Raw genomic sequence first — 18,121 nt, forward strand, 5'->3', positions numbered from 1 at the left:
GTGGTGCTCCCTGACAAAGTCTGCCATGGGTTCAATGGCCAGTGCAAACAGGTTCGGGGAGAACGGGCATCCCTGACGGGTACCTCTGAAGAGAGGGAATAGAGCGGACTTTTGAGAATTGACCGGGACCCTGGCAACCGGGGAGGTGTATAGCAGTCTAATGTATGCAATCATCTTAGGCCCGATGCCCATGTTCTCCAGGACCAACCACATATACTTCCAGGACACCATATCAAAGGCCTTCTGGGCATCTAGTGTGACCGCGACTGCTCTCACGTCTTGATTAATTTGTGCCAGAACATTAAGCAGCCTCCTGATATTGTGTGACGTGGATCTCCCGGGCACAAACCCCGATTGGTCTTCATGTAAAATGTATGGCACAATAGGGAGGAAATGATTGGCAATCACCTTGGCAAAGATTTTTGTATCTAAGTTCATGAGTGAAAGGGGCTGGTACGATCCACAGTCATCACTGGGCTTCCCAGGCTTGAGCAGGACCGTAATAACGGCCTTGCGTAATGACGGGGGAAGGGATCCCACCCGGAGTGACTCATTCCACACCCCAAGCAATTCGGGGGCCAGTATGGCCACATGTTCCTGATAAAATTCAGCCGTTATCCCGTCAGGGCCCAGTGCCTTTCCCTTTGGGAGACCAGAGATAGCTTCAACTATCTCTTCCAATGTAACGGGAGAGTCCAGCTGGTCTCTTGTCGCGGGGGAGACGATTGTGGTGGGAATCTGTTCCAGGAGCTCCCGCATCTGAGATACACTGTGCTCGGGGGGCTGAGAGTAAAGTTCAGCGTAGAAGCCTGTGAAGACCTCAAGGATATGTTGATCGGACCACTGTGTCATCCCCTTGCTGTCCTTAACACAGGTAAATTGGGAATCGCCCCACTCCCCCCTTGCCAGGTCGGCCAGTGTTTTGCCAGGTCGGTCACTCTCGCCATATTTCCGTGCCGCCTGTGGGTGACTGAAGTACAGGATCTCCCTATTGGCCTGATCATTGAATGTCTTGAGTTCTTCGCTAATCTGGGTTAGAACCCCTGGGTCCACAGATGCCGGGTGGGCCCTTTCCAGATCCCGTAGTTTCGTTTCAGTGCGGATCTTATGGTTTTAAGGACTCCCGACTCCCTAGATATGGACGTCCCCCTAATGAAGGCTTTGAAGGCATCCCAGTGAATCCCCAGGGTGGTGGATTGTGGCAAATTATGGTCAAAGTAGGATTGAATATCAGCCAGGATGCCCGCTCTAAAAACATTGTCCTGTAGAGCAGCCGATTTGAAGCGCCATGTATTGATGGTGGGTGCCGGAATACCCAGTTCCAGGGATATGTAAATCGGTGAGTGGTCAGGCAGTGTGCGTGCAAGTAGACGCGTTTCTACAACCCTGTCCAGCATAGGGCCAGACAATAGGAACAGATCGATCCTGGAGCAACTGTCATGCAGGGATGAGTAATAGTTGAACTCCCGCGCTTGCGGATGTAGTACTCTCCATGCATCGTGAATATCTAGTGTCGCGCAGTGGGTCAGAAGTCTACGCGCTGCGCACGGCAGGGGTCTGGAGGCTGTGCTAGCCCTGTCTAGAATGGCATCAAGAATAAAGTTCATATCCCCACCCCAGACGATCTGAACCCCCACGTACCTCAATAATATAGATACCACTTGATCGATAAATTCAGGAGAATCGCCATTAGGGCCGTTGGTATTTACCAGCAAATAGTCCCTGTTGGCAATGGCACAATACAACACATTGTATCTCCCCTGAGATCATGTAATGTTGATTCTGGAAGTCAAAAAGTAATTTATAGGGATAGCTCCAGCGATGACGGATCTGCTTAGATCTCAGCCAGGCCGTTACATTCAGGCCGTTACATTGGGTAGCCGTCTTCTGTTAGCAAGTGTGTATGGAGAGAGATCCTGAAAGAGCTGGACTGTCGGGGCCCGGAATTGCACTGTTGAGGAGTCCCTGGCAGCCGCCATGATATTTTCCTTCTGTTGAAAGAAGTGCACACGAGTGAGGACATCTGGGAGAAGGTTTTTTTTAAGTTGAGTCGAGGAGTAGACACGATGAGTTCTGTCTAGCAGAAGTTCTTCTGATGAGGGGATGTCTAGGATGGATCTAAACAGCGCCTCTACGTAGTCAGGCAACTCCTGATCAAGAACTTGTCGTGGAACACCACGAAGACGGACATTGTTTCTTCTTGACCTATTTCTAAGGTCCGCTTGTTTTGCCCAGACATCCTCCAAATGATCCTCGATGGACCTCAGTCTCTCGGTCAGCACCTCGACGTCGTGTGCATGCTCGCATGTCACATTTTCCAGCTTGTTAACCCTAGCTTCCAGGCCCGTAAGGTGTGTTGTCAGGTCTGCTAGCGAACGGGCCAAAGAGTCCTCGGAGGTTTTAATTTTTTATTTCATTTCTAGTGTGATTTCTTGCTTGAAGGATCTAAACATTGCCTCAAAATCCTCTCTGGAGAGAGCCATATTCAAATCTTGACCCAAGGGCGGGGGTGGGTGTATTTCGGCTGTAATGGTGCGTGAACAGGGCGGGAGTGTCGTCTGCGGTGTCAGGAAAGCTTGAATACCCTGTGTTTTCCGCTTAGCAGCTGTTTTAGGCATTGCCAGGGCGTGCACTGGTTGAATGACCCTGTAGTCTCAGTGACAGAGAACTAGCCACATCAGGAGTGGGGGGGGCGAGCGTCCTCCTATCAGAATTATAGGGGGGACCCTCCACTTGAGGTACAGAGTGTGATGGGGTAGCTGGCACTCTCAATCGAACTTGTCTCCCTCCAGGCTGTGCAAACTTTTGAAACATTATCACCCCAATCGCTCTCTCAATCTTTTCACCCTCCAACTGACCCACTCCCCCACTCCTCCTTTCACACGTAGATGGACTATCTCTTTGGGTGGTATAGATTTCCTTGCCCCGGGTCAGTCCTCTTCTTTCTCACTAGTCTTTACCGGCCGCTCCTCAATGGCTGGGGCCACCACGATGACCCTGGCAGGCGATCAGAGCTCTGTGGGCAAGTGGGGGTCTCCAGCCCGCCTACGCCACCACAACCTGCACAGGGCCGCCGCAGAGCTCAAGTGCACAGTGGGCGTGCGGCGCAGTCTCCGGAGCCCCAAACTCACCAGTATGTAGATTCCCCGGAAGCACGGTATCAGGCACTCTGACCCAGCACGCAGCGCAGGAGATCCCTTGGGGAGGCGGGACCGCCCGCCAGGCAGCGAGGGCGCCAGAAACTGGAAGGCGGGCGCCGAGGGATGCCACCAAGCAGCGCGCCCAGAGCCCGTGCAGATCTCCAATCTCCCTCCTCCGGGTCTCCTCTCCCAGGGCGGTAGGAGCCCCGAGCGTACAGCGAGCCCCAACGAGTCACGGCAAGCCAGTGAGGAGCTCCAAATCACCCGATCTCCCTCCACCTTACACGCGACGGGGTCCGCTGAGCCGAGGGGCACCCCAAGACTGCTCAGGCATTCATCGGCTGCGGGGGCACCTCCATCCGGCGTAGGACATAATATTCAATGCCACCTTCACTTGCCGCCATTTTCGCTTCCAGCAGCCAGAATGATTTCGGAATGAAATGTCGGCTCCAACGGGCATCAGGCTTCACTGCTCGCTCCCCAGAGGTGCCGCACTATGTCATGTATCCACTGGGCAGAAATCGGGCAAAAATTCACGGCCCACGGTAGCGGCCGTGTAGTTATGGTTAAGTTGCTCATCTCATAGGAAGACCACTTTTTGGGCGGCTTATAACTTTGCTCGCCCTGGACGAATCCTCACCAAACTTTTCAAAAAAAAGTATATGGCCTGGTCTGAATTTTTTGGTGGTTGGTGAGGTTTCGTGAAGGGGAGGCAATGTTTTAGGGGGGTCCCAAAAACATTTTTATTTCCATAGACTGAATGGAGAAAAAATGTTGTGCATGCGTAGAGGCCAAACCGCTGGATGGATTTTCACCAAATTTGCTGCTGGTCCGAAAGCATGCTTTGGTACATTTAATGAAAATTAGTCCAGTCGTTTTTTTAAAAACAGGTAAAACGTAGGTCCCAAAAAATGTGTGATATCTGGCTCTGCTCCGCGGTCCCATTTCCCTGTTCTCTCTGCGGTCATAATTCTGATTGCCCCGGAGGGCGGCGTGATGTCTGCGGACACACGATGCACCCCCTGATTGGCTGAAGGGAAGCGTGCTGTGCATCATAATTTTCAGAAACGCTCGCCATGTTGTTTCCGAGGATAGTGCAGCAGCGTAAGGGGCTCGAAAACATGCTTTGAGGCATCTGGTGGTGGGAAGAGCGGCTGGAAAGGGTGGGGGAGTGAAAAATGGTTCATATGATGTATTTGTTTAAGTGGAAGAAGACATGGCGTGTGCACGGTGTGGAATATTACGGCAGTTCGCGGGTAGCCCCTCAGGCGAGTAGCTTCTGTGGTGACTGCAGGCAACATTCATTAGGGTATGATAGGTCCAGAGGCGAGCAGTTTCTGTGGTCACTGCAGGCAGGCTTAATTAGGGAAGGGGAGTGGATTGCAGATGGTATGAGGATGTTTGTAAAGGGTGTATTATGCTGTGGTGTGTGTGGTAAGCCCCTAGACTCTTTGGTGCATGGCCAGAGGCCATGCACCCAAGAGTGTGCCCACCGGTTGCAAGTAGCTTTCGGGTTCTTGCCTTATGTGTTTGGTTTGTGACCAGTGTACAGAATGTTGGGTGCTTGGGTGAGTTATCTTGTGGTGATTGGGGATACGTACTACAGTGTTCGGTGCATGGCTGGAGGTGATGGAGTCAACAGTCCAGGAGTATGTGCACTGGGTGAAGTGTTGGAATACTATGTGTACAGAAGTGGATAGGCGTATAGGTGGATGGTTTATGTGTTTGGGTTGTGGGCACTGGCCAGAATCTTGGGTAGCTTACTGTATTATGATGTGTTGGTTGCGGCCAGTTAATAGAGTCTTGGGTGCAGAGGCCATGGGCCTCATTACAACCCTGGCGTTGGACCATGGTGCTATTAGCACCATGGTCCATTCCAGATTCCGCCATGGTTGATGGCGGATTTACCGCCCCATTCCAAGGTTGGCGGAGCGGTAAATCCCCATTCACCATGGCCCCTTCCCCATTCCCATTTTTGGCCCATAGGGCTCAATGGGAATGGGGAAGGCGCTAATTACGGCACCGTAAATTACGATGCCGTAATTAGCACCAAGGTCCTATAGCGGGTTGGACTTTAACGCCTGCAAAAAGCAGGCGTTAAAGTGTGAATCGGGCGTTAAGGGTTTAACGGCGCCGCAGCCTTTTACGGCGCCGTTAACCCCTTAACGCCAGGGTTGTAATGAGGCCCCATGTATTGACGAGTTTGTGCTTTGGTTGGAAGAACTGTAATAGTATCTGAACTGCAGTGGGTAGGGCTGCAGGTGGTGTATTATGTTTGTGAGTTGTGGTAACTGGGCAGATGTTTACATGCATGGCTGCATTATGTTGCAGTGGTTGTGGCCAGGGCCTAGAGTCTTGGTTGCATGGCCGGAGACCGTAGGCCGTAGGGCACGTACACAAGACTCTAGGCCCTGGCCACAACCACTACAACCTAATACAGCCATGCATGCAAACATTCTGATACTGGTATATGGATTCGACAAATATGTGTACAGAGTGCACTTTTATTGTACCGAATGCCTGGGTAAGTCTTTACAACCGTACGTTGATCGATTGTAAACATTTTTCCTATGCATCTTACCTAGGGTGGCCACCTTTACACAATGGTTTCTGTGCTGACTGCAGGCAGTGTTAATTGGGGAAGGGGAGTGGCTTGCACATGGTATGAGGATGTTTGCATAGGGTGTATTATGCTGTGGTGTGTGTGGTAAACCCCTAGAGTCTTGCGTGCATGGCCAGAGGACATGCACCCAAGAGTGTGCCCACCAGTTGCAACTAGGTTTCAGGTTGTTGGTTTGTGACCACTGTACAAATTGTTGGATGCTTGGGTGTGTTATGTTGTGGTGATTGGGGACACGTACTACAGTGTTGGGTGTATGGCTGGAGGTGATGGAGTCAACAGTCCAGGAGTATGTCCACTGGCTGAAGTGTTCCAATACTATGTGTACAGAAGTCGACAGATCTTTAGGTGGATGGTTTATGTGTTTGGGTTGCGGTCAGTGGCCAGAATCTTGGGTAGTTTACTGTATTATGATGTACTGGTTGCGGGCAATTAATAGAGTCTTGGGTGTCGAGGCCATGTATTGAAGAGTTTGTCCATTGGTTGGAATAACTACAGTACTATATGAACTGAAGTGGGTAGGGCTGTAAGTGGTGCATTATGTTTTTGGGTTGTGGTAACTAGGCAGATGTTTGCATGCATGGCTGTATTATGTTGCGCTGGTTGTGGGCAGGACCTAGTATCTTGGGTGCATGGCCGGAAGCCGTAGGCCATGCTCCCAAGACTCTAGGTCCTGGCCACAACCAGCGCAACATAATACAGCCATGCATTCAAACATTGTGATGCTGGTATATGGATTCGACAAATATGTGTACAGAGTGAAATTTTATTGTACTGATCGTTTGGATAAGTCGTTATAACCATACATTGCTCGATTGCACCAAAAAAAATCATATGCATCTTACCTAGGGTGGCTAACTGTACAGAATGGTTCTGCACAACACTTTAGATGTGGTAGCGTATTAGAAGCGGCCTGCAGTGCGCACAGTTCCATACAGTATAATTTGTGCCACTTGTTCTCATCACGGAGTGAAATAAGACACTTTGAGATTAAATGGTTTTCCCCTGATCACACAGTTTGGTTATGGAGTGAAATAAGACACTGTGCGATTAAATGATTTGCCCAGGATCACACACTTTGGTTAGGGAGTGAAAATCGGATGTGGCCAATTTAAGCAGTTGACCACATATATTTCACGGTTTATTTTATATACATATTTATCAAAGCTTTGTTTATAGAAATGCCTTGGAAAAAACCCATACAACATAAAACGAATATCTCACAACAAACTAACTTTACACTACATAACTTGTCATAGAAATATGTTGAGCCAAAACAATATGATTTTAGCTTCATTTTCCCCTTTCTGCTTGAAAGGTCACAGCAGCACCAGGCACACTAGTGTCAGAGAAAACATTCCCTCATGACTTTCAAAATTATAGTTTTACTTCAAGCACAGCATGCTGCAGTGCCACTTCTAATCACCCCGTATTCACATTTCTTAACGGACAAACGTCCCTGCTAATATCCACCCTTGGCCCCTATTGATGTGTAATTCCTGCCATTGTAATGCTCTGTTTACACAGAGCAACATGTTAAAAATGTTGTACCCCCTGGGAGAGCTGCAGTTCTGCCCTTCTGCCCTGTGCTTCAACTATCACACAGAAGTGTGAGCTCAGGGCAGTGAAGGCTTTAATCAGGCATAGGGTCAAGGCAAAGTTGGGATTTTTCGCATCGAGCAGAGGGTCCCTGCAAATTGCGAGACACAACCTATCAATGCGGGTAAGGCCTGCAAAATACGTGATGGTTGGCCATCCTAATCTTACGTTAGTTTCACTCACTTTTACAGATGCGAAAAGAACGTGTTAGGCGTGGCCATTTTGTGCTAATGTTATGAGTGGATCGATCGCACTAAGTTTAAGTGAGGGCGCAGCAATAAATCAAAACACCCGCCCCGAAGCTGACATTAGTTGTCGCAGCGATTTTCTCCAGTTATTTTCATTACGTTTGTGGCCAGCGTAGCCCAACGTGTCATGTCATCACTGACGTCCGCAGAAACAGGAACATAAACAAAAGATAAACGAGAAATGCTACACAGACCTTCCCTTCCCTATCTTGCCATAAATAGCACTTGGTTAGTGATTATTTCAATAATACATCAAGAATAGTGCAATGTTGCAAGTGCTTTTAATTTTTAAAGAATATTCACAAGCAATTGTACGCTCCATGACACAAGGTTATTTAAATTTTGCCGGTAACTTGGAGCTGAGAATTTTTTTGGTCCTTTTGTGTCCTTGTTTTGCAGTATGGCAAATTAGCAAAACAATTCCATGATAGTCCTTGGTGGTTTAGTGGGAGAACCCAAGGGTTTTTTGCATTTGGAAAGGTGAAAGTTCTTGTTTCTGTGGCTTATTACATCCTGAATGCTGATATGTTGCTTCATATTGCCAGAAACGCAAAGGGACACATAGGGCCATATCGATACTCCCAGATAACAGTGAGTGAAAAAATACTGCTTATGGTAATCCTCGGATGTTGGTTCCACGTTCCGTCTGTTGGCACTTGGAAGCTATGACACGGGCAGTACGGTAGAACATATCTGCAAACGAAGAAGAATAAGAATACATTGAAGTAGCTAGTCTTTATTTAACTGTAATAAGTTAGCGTATAATTCCTAAGTGTTCGACACCTGGTTATGAGCACAATATAACGAATCTTTACCACACCAATGAAAACAAGGTGTACTGTTTGAGAGCACAATTTGCGTACAATTTGCGCGCTGTGCATTAGGTACACCTCTGATTGGGATGGAGAACGATATGAAGAAAACAAAGAACAATCATGGCAATTATTCAGCTTCAATCCCGGAGCAATGTCATTTTAACGAAGCATGCAAGAATACTGTTAGAAAACTGAGGAGAGTGTGCACGGACAAAGTTTACTCCACGGTCCATTAATAATTATGCATACAGTACTCGATCCTATTCATTTATAATCCCAATAAAAACGTTATGTACAGTTCAACTGACATAATTTATGCAAATTCCATGGTTCGATTGTTTGTAACGGAAATCGCTTTGTACGTGGTATTGCACACTTTCAGACTACCTTGGTGGAAAATGTGTGCTCTGAATATACTTTTTCTATTTTTTTTTTTTAATTTAACTTGAAAACACACGGGAAAACAGAGGGGGGGCACACAGCACCAGCAGCAATAACAAGTAACATACATCTTCAACAGTAGACCTTGAATTATCTGTGGAGAGTCGGGGGGATCAGGTAACAGACAAAGCATTGGCATTTGAATCAAAGGAGACACAGGTCACAGAGCGGCCACATTATGAAGAACAACCAGGAGAGGATAGAGCAGAGTTTGAAGGAGACGACATGGCGGACATGTAATCCCGGAACTTTCGCCAGATGTCTCTTGGGCTTGCATGTGAGTGTTGCATTGCGCTCCAGGCCTCCTCCGTGTCATGTGCCCATGTAATTGTTCTAAGCCATTGTGTGTAGGTAGGTGCCTTGGGGAGGAGCCAACACAACAATATGCAGCGGACCGTTAGCAACATACAAAGTTTCTTCGAATTGCGCCCCATCTGGGGGAAGTCATGGAAGAGAATGTAGTGGGGTGGGGGCAATAGTGTGCTCCAATATGTCCGATAACGTGGAACAGATGTCAGTCCAGAATTGGGTCAGGTGAGGGCAGTGCCAGAGCATATGGATGTAAGATGCCTGATCAGTGCCGCACCTGGGGCAGCTGGGAGGAGAGTCACTGAACATATGATGTAGTCTCTTAGGTGTATGATGGTACCTGTACAGCACCTTAAATTGTATTAACTTAAATTTAGAGTTATAAGACACATCGTGGGTGTGCTCTGAATATACTTAAAGTTATCTTTTCTTTTTTTATTTCGCACAATGTCTGTCCTTGGCGCAATGCATGCGTAGTGATCAAGGTTACATTACAGTAAGCATTTGTCCTGTTGAAAGCCACAGAAGTTAGGTTTCGATTTTCAGAATATATGCAGGGAAAAAAAAGCATTGAGGTGGGACACAGTTAGCATTTTATCGTGCATTTCGTAATGTAACTACTGCAGTTACATACAATTTAATATTAGGTACATGGAGAGATGCTCGAACCTTAGACACGGTGCAATGAATAGACAGTTGATAAGAAAAACAATTGTAGAATTACGGCACCTGGCTGTCACAACTCATGCACCCTGGGTGAGGGGATGTGCACTGGATTGAGTTAGCTGGGTGCCTTTATAGTGCCTCTCAGTCTGCTGTGTTAATCTTCTATTGCCCACAAGGGGGGCAGGCCTGTCATGCTCTCCCTTATGTGTCTTTGCAGCACTCGCTGGGGGTCTGTAATATACCGACAGAGGGCCGGAGCACAAGGTGAGGGAGTCTCCACACCCACCCGCAGTGCAGCGGGTCCTTTCCACAGACCTAGGTCACCTTACATCCGACGGCCCCGCCGGGCCGCTGCTACTGCACCATGCCTTCCCCTGTGAGATACTGCTCCTAGGGTGCAGATGACTGGGCGCTGGGGACTTGAGGATGGGGGGTGCCGGCCGCTAGAAGCGGGAAGCTGAAACGATCCTCCTGCAGCACGGCTGGACTTGTGCGCTGCTCCGGTCCTCTTCAACCACCACGTTCCTCGCCGGGATGCTGTCACTTTGTTCCCCTGTTTTCCGTCGATGCCCAACCTCTGCACTCCCTCAATTCCCACTCAGGGGGCTTCACGTGTTGGAGGGGGGTAGTCAGCACCTCGGGCTCCTCCGACGTGGGCTACCGGGTGCCCCTCACTCTGACATCAAGTCCGGACCGGGCCTCCCTCTGGGCAGTGAGTGCCTGCTTCATCGTGGGGAGACTTCTCCTCTCCCCATCGCTTCTCTGCCGTGTCCGGTTCTCCCCTTTGCAGGGGCCCCCAGACTCAAATCCTCCCCAGTATAGTCAGTGAGTGTTCCCATCCACAGCCCTGCAGTCACTTCTCAGCTGGGGGGTCGTTTAGGGAGGGCTCAGGTCCCAAAAAAAAACAATAAGCGAGGGAGGTTTGGACTCAGACTGCCATTGCCTGTGCACCCCCTGGTGGCCCCCACCTCTATTTCCTCGACCACCCCTTGCAGGGAGGCCTCGGGTCTGACAGAGTCAAAAGCATGTCATCGGCGTACGCCATAACTGTGTGTATTTCCCTACCAAATGGGATTCCCCTGATCCGTGGGGTTGTCCTCAGTGCGTTTAAGAATGGGTCCAAGTGAATGGTATATAGTAGAGGGGAAAGAGGGCACCCCTGTTTTGTACCCCTCTCCAGGTGGATTAGTTGGGAGATCTGACCGTTGACAAGCAGTCTGGCCACTGGGCTACAGTAATTGGCCCTGATTTTAGTCAGAAACTCCACCCCGAATCCCATAGCTTCCATGATGTTAAATAGGAATGACCACTCCACCCAATCAACCGCTTTCTCTGCGTCCAGTGAGAGTAGAATGACCGAGTCCCCTTTCCGTGCAGTCCGCTCAACCAAGAGACAAGCCCGGCGGATGTTGTTTTGGGTTTGCCTATGCCGGATTAATCCAGCCTGGTCTGGGTGGATTAACCTTGATAACAGGGTTTCCAAGCTGCTTGTGAGTATCTTTGTGTATATTTTTGCCTCTGTGTTTATAAGGGCAATGGGTCGATATGACCCGCATTGCATTGCGTCCTTGCCTAGTTTTGGGAATAATGGGTCGATATGACCCGCATTGCATTGCGTCCTTGCCTAGTTTTGGGAATAATACAACCTTGGCTTCCTCCATCGATTGGGAGATATGGCCACTTTTGGCAAAAGAATTAAATAGGAGGGTCAATCGGGGAGCCAGCTGTGAGCGGAACGGCATATAAAACCCTGCTGGGAAGTCATCTTTGCCCGAAGCTTTATTTATTGGGAGCCCTTTAAAAACTTGGAGGACCTCTTCAGTCGTAATTTCTGTGACTAGAGTCTCCTTTTCCACCTGAGTTATTCTAGGGAGCGGAATTGTTTGAAGGTATGATATGATATGATATGGCATTTATAACGCGCCTATACACAAGTGTTTCAAGGCACGAAGAGGCAAGGGGGGAACAAAGGGAAGACAGACAACGATCCTACTAGGCCAAGTGTCATTCAGATCACGCAAGTGCATGGGAAGGGGGAAAGAAAAGGGGGGCAAGGGGGAGTGGAAAGTGCAGTACATGGGAAAGTGGAATGAATAAAGCTAAATAAAACGGGCAAGTGCAGTACATGGGAAGTGGAATAAATAAAGATAAATAAACAGCCAGCTGGTGGCAAGTGCAAGGAAGTGCAGACATAAGTGCTGGTAGGGGGACTGTAGGGATACAGAACAGAGATTCCCAGATGCAGGGGTTGCCAGGGAGGCAGCGCAGGTGGGCATTTGACGGGGCCAGAGCCAAAGATCAGAAAGGGTGGCCAGGTAGCCCAGTGCAGTTACAGTCAGGAATTCAGCAGGGGTGAGGGGGAGAGAAAGCAGAAGCAAAGAGGAAGGTTTTGAGGTGCTTCCAGAACCAGAGATGGTTCTCCTCAAGTTTCAGAGAGGCAGGAAGAATGTCTCAGACAGAGGCCCCTGCCGAAGAGAGTGATCTGCCACCAACTCGTTGCTTGGAGAAGCAACAGACCCTGAGGGAGATGGAGGCGGTTTTCTGTAGGGTTTGCTCGGGTTTGTCCGGTCCGTACAGTTTAGAGTAGAAGTCTATAAATCGGTTTGATATCTCGGGTGTGGTTGTTGCCTTGCTTCCATGGGGGTCGATGATCCCCTGAATCGTGTTGGTGTTTATATAGTATTTCTGTCTCATTGCGAGCAGGTTCTTTTCGGCCTTTTGCGTCTGCAGGAGGTCTAATTTTCCCCTGGCCGTCCTGTATTCTTTTCATAGTTTCTTGCTTGGATCAGATTCCATTTTCCACAAGATCTCCTGTACCTCTTGCTCTAGCTCTGTTTCCAGTGCCCTCATCTGCTTGTACTTCTGGGTGCGCATGGCTAGGAATTCCCCCCTGATAGTGGCCTTGAATGCATCCCAGACTACCCCCTCTGAGATTCCTGTGGATGAGTTTCTATCAAAAAACTTGCCAATCTTCTTTTTGACGTTCTACCGTAGAACTGGGTCCGCTAGGATCTCCCTAGGGAAGCCCATGCTCCATAATCTCCACCTGGGCTGCGTTAGCCGTGTTTCCATCAGGATGGGGGCATGATCTGATAATGCTATCGGGAGGAGATTGATCTGGGTTATCTTCACCAGGAGTGTGACAGAAGACCACACATAGTCTTTCCTCGAGAAGTACTGTGTACATGGAAATAAAATGTAAAACCTGGGTCTGATCCCAGAGCGTTACTCATATCTTGTAGCGCTAGCTGTGCTACTTTTGTTTTAAGCGCCGGGGAAGGGGTTGGCTGGCTGAAAGACCTCTTCTTGCTCCTGTCCCTCTGCGGGTCCCAAGCTAGGTTAAAGTCCCCTGTGACTAGGAATTCCCCTTTGCCAAATGTCTCTAGTTCCGTTAGGACCTTCCTGAGGAAGCCATCTTGTCCTGCGTTGGGGGCATAGACGGACGTGAATGTAAGGGGCGCATCTTGTGTTCGGATTATAAGGAAAACAAATCTCCCTTCTTTGTCTACTCACAAGTCGGCTACCTGGATTGGGAGCCCCTGTCAGATCGCTATTAGTGCCCCCGCCACCTTGCCCCGAGCATTTATGTTTGTTTATGTTTATGTTTGTTAATTTGTAACACGCTCTCGGTGCCCGAAGGCTTAAGCGCGCAAGACATAAAAATACATAACAAACAAAGGTAACATGAACTACATCAGCTTGAGCCTGACTAGGGCAAGTATACTGTAAGACTAGGACTAGGATTTGCCTGGACGATCGTCGGGTATTGTCGCATTTTCAGTTTGTGCGTATCAGCCTGTCTGATGTGAGCTTCTTGTAAGGCCACTATGTCCGGGCAGTGGTGCGCCTGGAAACTATCCAGTTTCTTCCTCTTGAGTGGGTTATTCAACCCCCTAAAGTTTAAAGAAAGTAGTATGATCATGGATTGTACCAGAAGTAGGCCAGTGTCTCTGTCCCCCTATGTTCATACCATAGTTGTCTGTCTCTGCTCCCCTCCTTTCCCAAACCCCCACCAAAGAACTTTCCCCAACTAACTTAACAAGCTGATCCCCCAAATAACCTTCCCTTCTCCCCCCTACCCTGGTGTGAGCAAAAGTACCTACATCGTCCCTGGGCCGAGGCCCGTAGCTTCCACTCACAAAAAGCCAGGGCCAACTGGGCATCCTAAAGCCCCTAGAGTGGAACCATACCAGCCGCCCATCAGGACTCCATCCTCCAGAGGCTTTCACTTGTGTTTGATTGATTGATTGTTTATTTATTATGCGTTTATACACAAGTGTTTTCAAAGCGCAACCATGCATGGGAGGGTTTGCAGTGTCCTGAAGTAGAAGTGTGCTGCAGTCATCTTAGTGGTGTATCTCGTTGGAACCCAGTCTGTTAGCCAATTTCCGAATTTCCTGCAGCCCCAGCTCGCTTATCCGGGAGGAGCGGCCCCCTGGAGTAAGTTCCTCCTGTGGTTGTGCTTGGTCGTTGTCCATTCCCAGGCTTTGGGCTGATGGGAGACCCGGGGATCTCCCTCTGCGTCCAGGTCACCTTCTTCCTCCTCTACCTGTAGAAGCCTGTGTCCCTCTTCGCATGATTGAATTCTTTGTTGTCGGCTCTCCCTTTGGAAGGTGAGACCAAACCAGAATGTCCACTTATATTTAATGCGCTTGGTTTGTAGTGCTCTCACCACCGGGCTCATTTTTCTCCTTTTCTGGAGCGTCACCTGTGACAGGTCCTGGTACAGCTGTATTTCCGAGCCATTATGTGTGATTGGCTCTGCCAGCCTGGCAGCACATAGGATAGTTTCTTTCTGCAGATATCACGCCAGTGCGACAACCACATCCCTTGGTCTCGTGCCCGGCTCCTGCCGCTTTGGCCCTACTTGGTGTATCCTTTCAAACCATATATCCATTGCCCCGTCATCCCCCATTAGTTCTATGAAGATCTGAAAAACGGTGTCTTTTAAATCCGCATCAGTGACTTTTTCGGAGAGATTCCGGATGACGATATTCACCCTACAGGACATATTTTTAAGGTCTTTGCATTGTAACTCCACATTTTGTGAAATTCTGGCGATTTCTTCGATGGCTTCCTCCATTTTTCGGGAATCATCCACTACTTCTTGCAGGGCTTGTTCCGTTGTGTCGGCACATTCTTCATGTTGGCCAGAGGCTGCCTTGCCTCTCCCATGAATGTGGCAAACTGCTTTTTGAAGGTCGTGGTGAGCTTGTATTGACATTTTTGGAAGCACGCTTCAATGTCCACTTTCGTCGCCACCATTTTCAGGGGGGGTTCTCCGGGGCCTCTGCCTGTTTGCTTTTGGGTTCCTGTGAGGTACTTGGAATGGCGCAAGGGGTTGCTTCTTTGGCCCAGCAACGTTGGAGAGAGCCCTCCTTTCCAGCTTGCGCTTGCAAACGTTTGCTGCGGGTGCATTTCCCTTTGCTACCTCGCATCTACTTACCCCCCGGGCACTCTCGTGGGGTCAAGCGTTTCCGTGATTTATAATCTGGCAGGAGGGGGACCGGTGGGTGCATTGCCGTAGCTCTTGTTGTATTGGGTCTTCCAGGGCGCTGGTTGGGGGGACCAGAGGCCCTGCTGTCCCCATTTCCTCACCAGCATGGTCTGTTCTGGTGATTCGAGGCCCCCCGCCATCATTGGGTGCCTCCTTAACAATTTGGTGCTGCTGCCTGCTCCTTGTTCGCTCTGGTAACTCCAGCTTCCTGTGGGCCCTCCTGTTTGTAGCTGATGCCTCCCGCAGTGTTTCTCCAGCCCCCACCATTAATGCTCCTTACTTCCTCATTGGGCTCTCCCGAGCTCCCACTCCTCTTCCTTCTCGGCTGTTCCTAGTTTGGGCTGCGAGAGTGGCTTTATGTACTTTGAGCAGGCCCACTCTCCTCACGCTCCTGGTAAGTGATTGTAGGGGGGGAGAGAGTGGGTGATCCAAGCCCTTGTTCTAATTTGTGTGTGGTTCCCAGTTGGGACTGAGGGGTAGCTTTGTGTCCTTTGAGCAGGCTCACTCTCCTCGCGTTCTGGGTACGTGATTGTGGGGGTGTGGGCTGGGTGTTCCAGGCCCCCGCTCATGCTGCAATGGCTGCCTCTCCCGGAACAGACCACCCGTGAGGGACAGCCCGCTGTACGATGTTGCTCTCCCTATTCCAGGGCTCTTACAGGAAGCTACCTGCCCGCTCCTTGCACCGTCCCCAGTGTCATGGTGATGGCTCCTTCCCCCTTTGTTTCTTGCTTTGGACGCTTGTCTGTGGCTTGGCTGAGGCACCAATCCACTCCGGGCCGCTATGCTGGGGGAGCCATGGCCGCTGATGTCTTCTGCTGCTGGCACGGGACAATATTACATTTGGACCGTACTCTCGAGATGCTGGGGGATCACTGCTGTGTAATGTTGTTGGGTGAGCCACAGCTTTTTTTAAAGGCCTCTCCAGGAGCGGAGCCCGACACTCGCACGTCCTTAACTGATGGCAGCCATCTTGGAATCCCAACCTACATTTTTGTAGCAGGAATCTCAATGGTTGATAAATTGGTTCTTGCCCCTTCTCTGTCTGTTTTTTTTACTGACAGCTGATCTAGACCCTGATGGAGCACTAGATTAATGTTCCCTTGGGCTACAATTAGTCTCTCTGGCCACAGATGTATTTCCATAAAAGCTGTATGGAACAAATCAACATTGTCCTTTATTTGGTACATAACAGCTTACTCTGTTACATACTTCCTTTAACCTCAAGCAGTTTAATCTTCTTGTGGTCCAACTATGTGCCAATAATTTTCTCATTTCTGCTTTTTTCGTATCCATTGAAGTCCAAAAAGATTGGGCTACTGTGATGCTTAAAATGCATTGGCTGGACAGGGTCTCCATGTCCTTGTCCTGTACTCCTTTTATCATGTGTGTTCTGTGTTGTTTTCTGCACAGGAGTCCATGTTGGATTCCTGGCAGTGCAGCTCTTCCTCTTTTTGGTTGTGGTGAACAGACCATTGGGATACTCTTATGGCACCCATGAGTGGGGTACAACCCAATACCCCTAGTGTATGTTTTTGGGCACCTGTGTGTGGCCCACAGAGCAGGGTATGGGATGGTGGCAGCTCCATGCTGAATTTGACAGATGCTCTGAGTATCATCACTTTGGGAAAACAAGGTAACAGGCAATAGAAAGCAAGAGGGCATGGGGGCCATTGGAATCAGTTTATTCCTGATAGGAGACAAGATGGCCCCCATGGTCTCTTGCTTTCTATTGCCTGTTACCTTGTTTTCCCAAAGTCCTGGGAAGCCCTGACTCTGTCCCTTCCCCTGACTGGCTGTTGGGTGGAAGTTCCATATATGTTATTGTGGGGAAGTCCAGGCCAGACTGGCTGGAGCCTTCCCAATGACTGTATGTAGTGGGTATACCCTTGGGGTGGGACCTGGGTGAATGGAGTGTGTGACCAAAATGCACTTCATGTTATGGGGGTCTGCTTTCTGGTGTGTGACACAATGAATGAGACAGCCCTGCTACGAGGGACCATCGTGTACCTGCTAACCTTCACAAAGGCTCCCTGGAAGTCCGTCCTCAAAAGGCTGCCCCCCGGAGATGGGGATCTCTGAGGAATCTGAAGTGAAGCGCCCGGACATTGAAGTCCATCACCGTCGACCGAGGTTCGGAGGACCCCTGTAACCTCGTTGATCGGAGCCACAACGCTCCATTGCCTAAGACACTTTGAAATCAGGGATTTACTTTCTCATCACCGCCGACCGATTTGTCCCTCCGAAGTCCACAAAGACACTGATGAAGATCTGAAAGCCAGCAGTGGTCGAGTCCCGATCGTCAACGCCAACGTCGACGACCCGACGCCCTTGCTGGGCCTACGTTCTTCATTGACTCTGCTTTGCAGCAACACACTCTTGTCATCGAGGTGTACCGTATGTCTCATGTTCGCAGGACATCCATGGAAAACAAGAAATGGTGCCCCAGAAACTCGCCGAGACACAAATAGGTGCACTGCTAACACAGTAAAATACTGCAAAAGTATTGATTTTTATAAACAATTGTAATTCGATGTCAAACACATAAATCAAAAACATATAATATTGCACTTCATAAATCAAAATCATTAATAAAACTCTATATAAACACTTTCAAAAAGTGAACATTCACATAGAGAAACAATTCAGTTCAACCTATTTTGCAGGACATCCATGACCAATCGTCGACGAGCACCGCAAAGGCCGAAGCTGCTGCCTCAACGACATTGCTCACCTCTTCTTCAAGGAATCTCGATGATCTGTGGCTCCTGCCTTAAAGGGAGTTCACT

The sequence above is a fragment of the Ambystoma mexicanum genome, chromosome 9 (genome assembly GCF_040938575.1).
Source record: "Ambystoma mexicanum isolate Mex_15411 chromosome 9, UKY_AmexF1_1, whole genome shotgun sequence".
Classification (NCBI taxonomy): Eukaryota; Metazoa; Chordata; class Amphibia; order Caudata; family Ambystomatidae; genus Ambystoma; species Ambystoma mexicanum.